Source organism: Saccopteryx bilineata, chromosome 4, assembly GCF_036850765.1.
Source record: "Saccopteryx bilineata isolate mSacBil1 chromosome 4, mSacBil1_pri_phased_curated, whole genome shotgun sequence".
NCBI classification, from domain to species: Eukaryota; Metazoa; Chordata; class Mammalia; order Chiroptera; family Emballonuridae; genus Saccopteryx; species Saccopteryx bilineata.
Window position 1 is genome coordinate 256225373 of NC_089493.1, and position 14112 is coordinate 256239484.

Sequence of the window (14112 nt, forward strand, 5' to 3'; positions counted from 1 at the left end):
CATCAAAGTCTGCTTTATACATTTAGGTGCTCCTATGTGAGGTGCGTAGATATTTATGATGGTTATATCTTCCTGTTGGATTGCTCCCTTTATCATTATGTAGTGACCTTTATCTCTTACTATAGTCTTTGTTTTAAAGTCCCTTTTGTCTCATATAAGTGTTGCTACCCCAGCTTTTTTTTCATTTCTATTTGCATGAAATGTTTTTTTTCATCCTTTTACCTTCAGTCTATGTGTATCTTTTGTTTTAAGGTGTGCGTTTCTTATAGACAGCATATGTATGAGTCCTGTTTTCTTATCCAAGCAGCTACCCTATGTCTTTTGATTGGATCATTTAATACATTTACATTTAAGGTTATTATTGATATGTAGTTGTTTATTGCCATTTCATTCTTTAAAGCTGTATTCCTCTTCTGCTATATTCTTTTCCTACTTTGATCTGTTTACAACGACCCCTTAACATTTCCTGCAGCATTGGTTTGGTTGTAATGAATTCCTTGAGTTGTTTGGGGTTTGTTTTTTTTTTTTTGTTGTTGTTGTTGTTTTGTCTGGGAAGCTTTTTATTTCTCTTTCAATTTTAAATGATAGCCTTGCTGGATAAAGTAGTCTTGGTTGCAGGCTCTTGTTCTGCATTACTTTGAATATTTCTTGCCATTCCCTTCTGGCCTGAAGTGTTTCTGTTGAGAAGTTGGATGTCATCCTTATGGGGACTCCTTTGTAGGTGATAGCCTTCTTTTCTCTAGCAGCTTTTAATATTTTCTCTTTATCATTTAGCTTTGGTATTTTAATTATGATGTGTCTTGGTGTAGGTCTTTTGGGTTTCTCTTTAATGGAGTTCTCTGTGCTTCTTGAACTTGTGAGATCTTTCCTTGCATCAATTTAGGGAAGTTTTCAGCTATGATTTGATTGAATAAAGTTTCTATCCCGTGTTCTTTCTCTTCTTCAGGAACCTCTATGATGCAGATGTTATATCTCTTCATGTTGTCATAGAGCTCTCTCAGAGTTTCCTCAGACTTTTTGAGTCTTTTTTCTTTTTTATGCTCTGCTTTCATGCCTTTGTTCATCTTGTCCTCTAACTCGCTGATTTGATCCTCAGCTTCATCCATCGTGCTTTTAATTTCTTCCATTGTGGTCTTCATTTCTGATATTGTTTGTCACCTCTGACTGATTCTTTTTTAATATTTCAATGTCCTTTTTTATACTTGTTATCTCTTTATTTAGGTGTTCATAATGACCATCCATTGTTTTTCTAAGATCCCTAAACATCTTAACAATCATTATTCTAAACTCTGTATCTGGCAGTTTGGTTATTTCCATATCACTCAGTTCATTTCCTGGAGATTTCTCTTGTGGTTTCATTTGGATTGCACTTCTCTGTCTTCTCATTATGTCTGTGTGTTTGGGAGTGTTGTTTGTAGGGCTGATTGAGTCTAGGTTTGGTGTTGTCTGCCTCCAATTTTCAGTTGTGTTATTTCTAGGTCTTCTTGGGTTGGCATCAGCTGTTATTTGTAATCCACTTTTGGTTTTGGGCTGCTTTGAAGTCTTGATTTGTTTGTTTTCTTCTCACTTGTAGTCTTGTTTACTGATCTCAGCAGGGGGCTTATTTGAAACTGTATCCAGGAATGCAGTGGGTGTAACCTGAGACTCTGAAGGTCTTATCTGCCAGTTACTCTCTCTGGGGGTGGGGTGCTTTCTCCACTTCAATAGGGGGAGGTGTGTCTCAGATCTCCATGGAGACCTGAGTTACTGCCCCTCCTACCCAGTTCTTGTTTTCAGCTGTGTCTTGTTGCACTGATTGGAGCTGGAGAGATGTCTGGAGATATATGATCCAGAAGCACTTTAGTCTTGTGTTATGTGGAAGGATCAACCCCTCCTCCAGCTATGGCCACCTCCAGCAGTGGATAAGTCAGCTTTTCAGGTCCTCCCATGAATTCCCCTGCTAGTCACTGTTTGTCTCTCTCCCCCCCCCTTTCCTTTTGGAAGATAAGCCAGCCCTTTCAACACACCTTGTTCCCAGGTCCCCAGGCAAGTGGCTGTGAGCAATATTTACTACTCTTTTCCTTAGAATGAGAGCCCTTCTGGGCTCTCAGCCTCACACCCCCTTTGTTCCTGTAAGCAGGAGAGACTCACCGCTCCTCACCACTTTCTACCAGGCTTACTGTGGCTTCTTCTTTGCTCCTTGGTTTTTGAGAGCTGGTCTTATAGTCCAGAGTTGGTTTTTCATGCTGGTTGTTCCTAAATTAATTTGTAGTCCAGTTTGGTGGTGTGAGATCTGCCTACTCCACTGCCATCTTCCTAAGATTGTGATGGTGAACCTTTTTATAAAAACTGCCCACTTTTGCAGTGCTCTAAGAGTTGTTTTATTAATTGTAATAAAAATATTATTTCTAAATATTAATTCTAATATTAAGAAGATATAATATTCATCTGAATCCCTCTATCATGAAATCCTGATAAATGTCCCATCAATAATTCTATTAAATGTATGAACATTGTGGAACTTGATACACACAAACACATCTAAGTTGTTCCTTTCAGCAATGTAAGAGCTATTTATGAACAACTCATTGACCTTCAACCACCTGATTTTGCGGAGCATATTTTTAGAGGACGAGGTACAAAAAATTTCAAAATATATAACCTTACTAGGCTAACCTGGGTGCTGACAAGAAAAACCTTAGACTATAATTATTCCAACAATAGCATCAGGTTACAAACTCCCTCACCACATGGGGTCAAAAGCTTCCCCTTCCAGAGTTTGTCAGTGAACACCAGGCAACACAGCTCATAAAAAATTCATTAGATTACCCTTCTCTTTCTGCAGTAAGACAGACTTAAAATCAGGAATTTTCCCTGTAGATCTTTCTCATAGCATTTAGAAAATGAACTTGGAAACACACACATACACACATGCACTGTGTTGAGTTTGTTGAGTTTGATGAGTTTGGGTCGAGCGTGTCCCACACCTCCGATCAAAGGTGCCACGCACTCACTGGCAGCCTCTTTTAATGCAAAGACCTGACAACTGCCTGTGCTAGGAACTGCCAGGGCTGACAGAGTTATGGGAAATGCGGGTGGAATGTCGACTATGTAGAGAACAGGCCTATAATTATTCACAAAACTTCAGGAAATAAACATTCACTTTCACAAAAATTGTTTTCAGCTGCTTTAAAGCCAAGTGACAGGAAAATTACAGTTCAGGGGAGAAAAAGTTTCCATTTTCTAATTTGATGCATTTTGTTGCATCGTACTACATTATCCAGAGTCAAGGCTGCCACATCCTGTCATGCTTCAAACCGTAGGCTGGAAGCCCCGCACAGCTGAAAGGGCTGTTTGTCCAGTCACACAGTGTGCTAAGTGTGCTACGAGAAAAGTGTTTGGGGGACTCAGAGCAATTTTTTCGGTTACCATTCCTAGGATTTCCACAAGTGCTCTTGGCTGGACGTGCTGTGGCTGCTCCTTCAGCATCTTCTCAGTGCCAAGCTGTGCTATGTTTATGGAAACTCTGCCGGCCCTGCCTAGGAACAACCCCAAACTCCCATTCTCCTGCAGCTCGGCTGGGAAAGGAGAATGGGGAGATGGGAGAGAAGAAATGGTGGGAATAAAAACAGCAAGCCTTGTGTGCTCACAGGCTGACTGGTAGCTGTCAAGAAAATAAATAAGGGGCTGGTATCTGACAGTATAAGAAGGAAGAAAGGAAATTAAGTTTTTATTAAAAGAGATAACAGCAATGCTATCAGCCAGGCAGTTCCCTATTGCCTGCTGAGTAGAGTGATGAGGACTCCCAGTTCCATACATGATAAACTATCAGAAAGGGCTGACAGATGCACAGAAAGGAGTCGAGAGAAGATTTGTTCTACCGCAGCTCTTACCCTTATAAAACATTTAAGATGTTCTAACCAATTAGACATGAAAAAATTAAAAATCCTATATACATTTCTTAACTGGAGCCTTGAGCTAGATTTTTCTACATTAAAACGCAGACTGTGATCAATTAGAAATGTTATTCAAAGGGAAAAATATTTAGTAACAACTATTTTATTCACAAAAGAATGAAGCCAAAAATTCTAGCTGAGACTGTTTATGAAATTCAAAGCAGTATTATTACCTGACTCCTGATTAAAATCCTATGCTACCATGTATTTTAACTTTGAACAAGTTAAAAAACAATTTAAAAAATTAAACTTTAGCTTCAAGTATTAAAAATAAAGAACTGATCATCCCTCCCTTTAGATTAATCCACTTGCCTGTCAAAGATTGCTACAAAATCAACTGTTAAATTTTTCACCCCAAATGACACCCATGCCTTGAAAACCTCTTATCTATTCAAAAACTGTGAATGGCTCAAATCATTTAGGATAGCACAAAACAGGAGATAAAGGAGAAGACTTGATCCAAATGAGGCAGACATCTTTGTTAGCACAAATCAACATTGTACATAGACACCAGTTTCCTTCAAGGCACTGACTAGGAAAGACCAAGTGCCCTCAGATAATGTCTCTTCACACTTCCAAGTTTTAGTATGAAGAGTTCTGGGTTGCATTGACAACAGATTTTTCCCTCCCAAATAGGTTTTCAAACTAAGGTATTATGAGCAGTGTGTGGCTGATTACATGATTTGTGATGCTGAATCCTTCAATATTGGCAAAGCGGGATGATTGGTAGACTTCAGTGCAGTCAGGTTACAAGGACAGATACTCCAATTTTCAATTTAATGGGTTATTTTGCTGTGGAAAGGGTTGCAGCATGGGTGAGGAATAGGAAAATAATTGTCTAAAGCAGGAGAGCTATGGATTTTATATAAAGTTTTTAAAATAAGTATTTTCTTTCAGAACCAAAAAAAAACTATATAGTACATGTTCTGTCAAAAAATCATTTTTGATTTCTGAATTTATTTTTAAAATTCTAAGAAAAAAATGCAACTTTAATCACATTTAAATTGCATTTAAAATCTTTGGGGGAACAAAGCATGATAAAAACAAATTAGATTACAACAGATACATTCTTTATTGAAATAAAGCACTTAAAATCAAGCCTGGCTTGGTACTCAGTTGGTTGAAGTGTTGTCCTGATACACTAAGGTTGTGGTTTTGATCCCTGCTCAGGGCACATACAAGAATCAACCAATGAATACAGAAATAAGTAGAACAACAAATCAGTGTTTCTCTTTCTCTCTTTTTCTTTCTAAAAAAGCAATAAATAACTTTTAAAAAAATACAACTATAAATTATTAAAAAATAGTGTTCTGAATATATATATATTAATAGTTCATTTAATATATTCAACAGGAAACCTATGGCCATGAATTATTAAAGTCTCTGAATAAAGAGTTGAATTATGGAAACATAAGACATTTAAATAAGTCTCAATAAGGAGTCTGGTTAAGATGGCTTTGTAAGTTCACACTTAAACCCAGGACCTCTTTCCCAAAAACAGAGCAAGTTCAGATAAAAATCAATTAGAAATAACTCAGTTTGAAAATCAATGTAAACATCTCCATATACTATAAGTGAACAGAAATGCAAAGCTGTGGGAGAGCTAAAATTCAGTGTTTTCTGGGATCTGGAATAGGTTGCCATTAAAACCCTTCTGCAAAGATTAACAGGGCTGAAAACCAGGACTTGAATCTAGAAATATTTTCAAATGCATCATGAAAAGAGGCCAAAGAAAAGTGCTGTTGACAACCAAGAGAATCAATCACTAAAACACTGATTTATTCCAAATAGAATTAATTTGAAGGATCATTTTGACAGTCTTTAAATGAGGATACTTATAATGCTCAGTTTATCTTTTTAGCATGGTGGACAGATGAAAAAAAACATGGCTATGTGAAAAGCTTAATAGAAACCTTGGGAATTAAAAATTGAACTTAAAAATTTCAATAAATTGTATAAATGCTGAAATAGTCACAAAGGTAGAACTAGTAAATTTTAACAATGATGAGTGCATTCAAAGTGCCTCACAGAGAGATAAATAAGATGAAGAGCCAGTAAGAGCCGAAGAATGAACTGAGAGGCTCCAACATAAGTCCAAACTAATTTCTAAATGAAAGGAAGGGAGAGAATTACAGACAGACAATATTTGAAGAAAAGTAGCTGACAGTCAATAATGGAAGATATTCATGAATCTTTATACCATAAATGCATTCTGAATGCCCAAAACAGATATATAACAATACATTGCATATCTGGACAGGTACTAAAAATTTTTAGAATATTAAGAAAAAGAGAAAACAATTAATTGCCAAAGACAAAAAACTGTTTACTAAGAATAATTCTTAAACGGGGAATATTTTCATGCAGCAGCAACCAAGGATAGAAAAGAATTTAATAACATTCAATAATATTTTCAAAGCGCTGAGAGAAAACAACTGGTAACCTAAAAATTTTATATCCAGATAAGCTATCGCTTCAGGGTAATAACAACAATAACAGAAAACAGACACATAAAAGCAACAGCGTTTCGTTAAAAACTAAAAAACATATTTTAGAAAGAAGAAAAGCCCTGGCGGGATAGCTCAGGTGATTAGAGCGTTGTTCCGAAGCTCAGAGATTGCAGGTTCGATCCCTGGTCAGTGTATATATAGGAATGACTCAATGTTTCTATCTTTTCCCCTCTCCCTCTCCCTTCCTCTCTCACTAACATCAATAAATAAAAATTTTAAAAAAAGAAAAGAATAAAGTAGAGAGTTATTGGATGAAAAAGTATTAAGCAGAAAATAATAAACGTGTCAGTAAATGTAATTAATTATTGATAGTCAAAATAACTATTTAAAAATTTAAACCTAAACTCTAAAATATAAAACTAAATTCTACTCAATAATAAAATATAAACTAGGGAAATGTATACTTATTTGTGTATTATCCATAGAGAGTGTAACTGCCTTTGGTAAAATCCGTATGCACTTATATGTATGGATGTTACGCTTTAAGCCAGAGGTCCCCAAACTACGGCCCTGGCCGTGGGCCGCATGCGGCCTTCTGAGGCCAATTATCTGGCCCCCACCGCACTTCTGGAAGGGGCACCTCTTTCATTGGTGGTCAGTGAGAGGAGCACATGAACCATCTGATTATCCAAAAGCAGGCCCATAGTTCCTATTGAAATACTGGTCAGTTTGTTGATTTAAATTTACTTGTTCTTTATTTTAAATATTGTATTTGTTCCCATTTTGTTTTTTTACTTTAAAATAAGATATGTGCAGTGTGCATAGGGATTTGTTCATATTTTTTTTATAGTCCGGCCCTCCAATGGTCTGAGGGACAGTGAACTAACTCCCTGTCTAAAAAGTTTGGAGACACCTGCTAAGCGGTCCACATTGGTACTTACTCATCTCCTTGCTTGGAAATGTATCCCCTTAAATCTCCCTGAGGCTTTTGTCTCTCTCTTTCATTCAAGTTTCTGCTTAAATGTTGCCTTTTCAGAAGATAAGAGATCAGAGAGGAGGTAATAACTCTCTTTTAAATAGCCCTTCTTCTATTTGTCACCACATGATGGTATATATCGATTGATTAATTATTGATTGATTATCTCTCCTCTTTAATTTAAGCCTCATTCAGCTAATGTGTGTCAAGGAAATAACTGGATGAATAAATAAGATGAAAATAATGGTCATATTGACTTTTACAACCAAATATTTTCTGAAGTATTCATTATGATAATCATGTAGGCTAACAGAATATTGGAATAGCCTTTATAAATGTTATTTTAAGTAATGTGATATTGCCGAACATCTGGAAAAGCAAAGGACTGTATTTACACAGCAAAGTCAAGCTGCATTCCATATATTATCTCATTTAGTCCTCAAAAAAGTATAACCAGTGAAGAAATTGAAACCTAGGAAGATAATACTAGTTGTTCAAAGCCACTGAGCTATTGAGTAGTGAAATCAACATAATACAGAGGTCTATTTGACTCTAAATTCAATGCTTTTTCTACCACACTGATCTCTCTACACGTATGCCTCCAAAGTACTTATTTTGTGGAAGGTGCTTTGCTCAACTATTTGCTGTGCTTAATTCTACATCACTACCACCCCATTGCAATTTCTCTGCCTCACAGAGGAGGGATTGGGACCTACATTTCCCAGGACTTCCTTCCTTCCATGATTTCAAGTTGGAATTTTCCAGTAAGTCACTTTCACATGAAAATAAGGGATGGGAGTGAAGAATAGGCATTCTTCTTCTGAGACACTAAGAGCCAGACCTGTAGATAGACAGGAGATTCACAGCAGCTCCCCAGAGAGCTCTTTACAACATCAAGCTGAGATCATCTTCTAATTTTTGCTTCCCTAGTTCATTTGATGTAAGCCTCCAATTGTTATGTTAAAACCCTTTATATCTATGTTACATAGAGCAGCTTCTGTTTTCCTGACCAAATACGAAATATGTGTACTTTATACATATTTTAATTTTATCAAGCTTCTCTTAACCTTTAACAAATGAGAAAACTGAGGCATAAGGAATTAGTTGTTCTATATCACAATAAATAACCAGCAATTGATCCCTCAAGCCTATCATTATTCTGATTAAATTGGAGAAATGTTTAGGAAGGAATGCCGAGGCTGGCTCAGTGAGAATCAAGTTTATAATCTCCTGGCAGTATCATTGACAATGCAGCAAGTGGTGGTGAATGTAGTAAAACATCAAAAAGAATAAAATGACAACTCTGGTTTGGCCCTCAGTGACCCAGGTTGGTACTCTAGAAAGCCACACTTTCACTGAGTAATTGTTTAGCTCTTTGCACAAATCAGAATTAAAGATGTAGTTTTATGTGTTATATATTGTAAATTAGTTATATCATTCTGTTTTATTTTCAAAATTTTAAAGGTTCCCAATAATTTTTTATTGCCCGTTCAATTACGATATACCCATAGTGGGCAAATAATCCATTGTCTGAAAGGGTTTTTTATATTCATATATTCTTTTCAGGGTTTACTCAGACAAAACACAGGCTTTTACTAAAAGCCTTTGGTCACTCAGGCAAATGTGTCATTCATCCCATGCAGCTGCCTAACCTCACAGAGAAGCCAGACTTATGCATTGAAATGTACTCTGTACAGGTAACATTTGTTACTTCCTTTAAGAAATACTTAGCCAGTCAAAAGGATTGCGTCACTATTACCCAGCACCTCTATTCTTGTTTTACAAGCAATATGCAATTTAGTTTGGATGTAACTTTCTGTTCTGCAATGTGTAGTTCTTTGAGAATGCCAATATGAAGGAAATGGCCAATCAGAAGAGTCTTGTAACTACATTTTGAACATAAGGCTGGCATTAGTAGTATTATCATGTGTCTGATCTTTGTTCTTGGTTCATCAGGCCACAATTCATGTCAAATCATTTATCTTATTTTATTTCAAGACTACAATAGATTATCTGTGTAGTTTAGCAGTTAGAGAAAATGATTAATAGGTCTCCTTAGTTTCTGATAAATGGTTGGGAATATAAAAATGAAACAAAACAAACACCAACCACAGATTGTATAACTAAGGTCCAGACATAGAAAAAGCAGTCTGGGATAGAAGGCAACAATTTCATGAAAATATTTCTGTATTTTTCCACTCAGAGCTTCCTATTTACAAGTCAATTTATATTGGTAATGTATTTTCTGACAATGTAGTAGATCAGTACTATATTTTAAACAGACTAGGTGTTATAGGTTTGAAAACTGCTTTTTCTGTGCCAAACTAGAGGTTAAGGGGTGTTTTGGTTCAGAGCATGAGCTCTAACATCAGCTGTTTCCACTGCACAAGCAGAATGTTCAGCCCACAGTTTGTCAGGTGATTATGATCTGCTTATGTCCATTCAGGTGGCCACTGAATTGCCGGCAATCTGCACCATTAATCAAGTTGCCTACTTGGTTGTTAAGGGAACTGAAAACATCAGCTCAGCTATTTTTTCCAATCTGGTGTTTTTCATGTTTACCACTTCATTACATCGGTTACTTAATTTCCCTGATTTACATTCTCGGTTTGACACACAGCAGAAAAATACATCAGTGTATCAGTGTTGCCATAGGTTATGACTTGCATAAAAACCTGGCACGGCCTTTTAACCTTGACCTTGACAAGCAGATTACTAAAAATTTCACAGTAAGAGATGTAGCTGGCCTCCAAAAAATAGGTGAAGCTCAGTCACATGGGATATAATAAAAACAGAATCATTTTTCTATTTACCAACCAAAATTATGTCCATGTATTTCCAATATCATAATCTACCTCATACTGCACTTAGTAGTAATCTTAAAGCAAATACTAACAATCAGGATAATATTTCCGAGGCCTTTGGCTCTGTCTTCAGAGTTAAAATTAAGGAGAAAGCTAAGCAATTACCAAATGGGTTCCATCCACAAAATATTTACCAAGAAAAATATGGCTAAAGCAAAACCTTGCCCTCGATTTTATTTATTTATTTATTTATTTATTTATTTATTTATTTATTTACAGAGACAGAGAGTCAGAGAGAGGGATAGATAGGGACAGACAGGAAGGGAGAGAGATGAGAAACATCAATTCTTCATTGTGGCTCCTTAGTTATTCATCGATTGCTTTGTCATATGTGCCTTGACTGGGGTGGGGGGGGGGCTGCAGCAGAGCAAGTGACCCCTTGCTCAAGGCAGTGACCCCATACTCAAGCTGGTGAGCCCTCACTCAAGCCTGCGTCCTCGAGGTTTCTAACCTGAGTCCTCGCATCCCAGTTCGATGCTTTATCCACTGCACCACGGCCTAGTCAGGCTGCCCTCAATTTTAAAACTTCTTTCTTCAAGCCTTTCAACCTCATTTTTAAAAATAGTAATTAATTCAATAAATATGTAATGGATACTTAATTTGTAACAGGCCTTTGGATATTCAAAGGGTAAAAACATCCTCAAGAATTCCTAGAAATGGGGATTCACAGTGAATTCAACTTCATACCCCTTTTCCAATCTTTATCTACTCATCAAATCTCAATTTGGTGCCCCAAAATATCAGAAGAAAAACAAATTGTAACTTTGAAAGAGTGGGACCTCTATGAAAAATGCACGAAGCAAAGTGTATAAATTACAAAACACACTAATGATGTCTTCAGTTAAGTGTAAAAACAGCATACATTTTCAAAATAGAAAAATAAATTCAAAGTTTATGACTATGACCTTCAGGAAGACGGGTCACTATCCCATCCAAGTATAAGTATTGCATGCCATCACAAGCTATTATCCCTGTATATTCTAGCAAAACAGCCTTGATAAAGACAAGAAGTTGCATATAGAAGCAGTAACTACTTAGCAACAAGTCCGTCTAAGACTCATTGCTGTAGCAAAACATTCTTCATAACAACATCCAGGTTCCTCTCTTTCCTGGTAAGGAGACCAGAACTCTAAAAGCAGACAGTGGCAAGAGGTAAACTGTAGGCTTTCAATTACTAAATGTATAGTCACTTATTGGACATAGGTTCAGTAAATACTTCTTGAGTGTCTACTGTGTTAGGCATATGGCATTAGCCAGGAACCCCTTATGTACAGGGAATTGCCTCAGCATCAGTGATGGTGCTATGTCCTTGAGAGGAAATTAAACCAGTTCTTCCCAGTTTATAAACCATTGGTAAAGAAATAAGAATGCCCCAAGCCTAGGGCAAGCCCTAGATGGTGCCTAAAATAGAGATATTTCTGGCAAAGTATCAGAAATCACAGATAAAATAAATTTTTTGGATCTCCTTTCTCTGTTTCTGCTGTGTTGAAAACTTAAAGGGGCAAAGACTCCACTTAAAAAAAAAAACAACTATGAGTTATTTTGCTTAAATAAAATGCAATTTTACCTTAAAGGACCCTTATTTCTTTCAGTGTGAGGCAACAGTAATTTAATTTAGGAAGCTGTTAACCCCTGAAGTAACATATATAAATCATATTAAAACCACCCTGGAAGTTGTAGTGAGCAATGAAATAGATTCCGCAGACCTATAAAAAAGCTTGGCTGAGTGACTTATCTAAAATATAGGTAGCAAAGAAGAGAAGCCAGGCTTAATGAAAAGCAAATACCCACTTTCCTTTTTCTGCTTTTCTGTATTTGTCTCTTCACTCAACTATAGTTTCTAAGTAATTTTCTGATTATTTCCATTAAGATCTATTTTCTTTTCTGTTTCAATTTCAGACAGAGTTTTCTACAAAAAAGGAGAGCTTAGCTCAATTCAAAAATCAAACCCACTCCTTTCTTATCAAATGTTTGAAAAGAAATTTTGCCTGTGTTAAGTCTATAATATATTATTTTGTTATGATTATATCACAACAATTATATTATCCCAAATTAAAACTTTTAAATTCTTTGGGCAACTATTTTCACATTTCATATAAAAGAAAATCGGTTTAAGATTCAGAAATTAGCAGGTGATTAGAGCACTACACGTCAGAAAGAATCTTGCAATTCAAGGTCAATTGCTATTGTGTTAATTTACTTTATTTGAAGACATATAAGTAGCATATGTTTTATGTTATACAGAGTAATAAAATATTCTATAACCCTTTAGTCATCTGTTTATATTGAATGTTTGCTATTTTTCACTAGTAATGATGTATTTGCCAGTGGAGTAAAACAATTTTTAGAAATGGTGACTAAACTGACAGAGCCACTGGATATCTGCTTTTCATAATTTTGCTGTCCTACATTATTATCAGTCTCTGAACTACATGTTAGCCAGCACTGTTGTCTGTTGTGAATAAGAACGTGGTGCAGGACTGGGAGCCCTGAACTCTCCCAGCTATGGACAGTGCAATAGCCTAAAGGGCGCTTCCTGGACTTGCTGGTTCAGGAGCTGACCGTACTTCAGAAAACTGGAACTCTGCAAAAATGGGGGAAGAAAGAATTGGGCAGTTCCTCTGACAGCCTGCAGTTGAAAAAGAAGAGGCCAAGATTCAGGATCTATTGGAGAGGTGTTTTAGTTCCTCTATAATGTTTTTAATGTAGGCCATGAAGTTTGGACAGCAGCTTCAATCTATGTTCATATCCAAATAATTTTTTTTTTAATTGCCAAGAAGAACCAAACATGGCAGGGTAGTTTTGACACCTAAATGTTAGTTCTTAAGCAGTACCAGATGTGTCTTATAAGAACTGTGGTCAGACACTCTAATGGCTATTATGGGGAAAAAATAACAATTATTGACTTGATAGCTGAAAAACAAAACAAAAAACAAATAAAAAAGGAGTTAGGACCTGTGGTGGCACAGTGGATAAAGCATTGACCTGGAATGCTGAAGTTTCCTGTTCAGAAAAGGAGTTAATTTAGTTGATTAATTTTTTAAGTTGAAAGAATTCTTTATTTTAAAATTTTTTTATTTTTCTGGCCCTGGCCAGGGCACACATGAGAAGCGACCATCTGCTTCTCTTCCCTTTCCTCTCCCCTTTTCTCTCTCTTCCCCTCTTGTAGCCTGTGGCATGGTTGGTCTGAGTGTCAGTGCTGGGTATTAAGGATAGCTTGGTTGGTCCAAGCATCAGCTTCAGGTGCTGAGGATAGCTCGGTTGATTCAAGCATCAGCTCCACATGGGGGCTGCTGGGTGGATCTTGGTCAGGGCACATGTGAGTCTGTCTCTCTATCTCCTCTCCTCTCACTTAAAAAAATTGTTTTTTAATTTTTCTTCATACCTTTTCTCTATAAAATCTTGATTTGGGAAACAAAGTATACTTCCAAATATCTACACAGAAAGAACACTCTAATGGTTTAAATGATCAAGCAATAATTTTGAGCTTTTAGGACCATAAGATTTAATGTGAATTTAGTTTTGTTTTGCAAAATTTTTATGAAAATTAAGACTACTTAACGATTATCAAATAACAGGCATGTTATTTTGTCTTCACAACTAGAGGAACTTAAAAACAGTGTCAGTGATAATGCTGAAGGTTTTCACTAAATAAATAGTAACGTGAATAAAAATTTCATTTTATATATTTATGACTTAAATCTACCACTTTTCTGATCCCAAGCACTAGTACATAAGAGTTCGTTGTAGACAGGATGGGTGTCAAAATAACTCTTTCCCTAGAAGAGTCTGCTTGTATAAGTGCTTTCTGATTTTACTGAGGTTATTAGCTCATCACAAAAGTGTTAGTTTTTTTATGAGAGTAACTAAAGGTGGCTTTGGGTCCT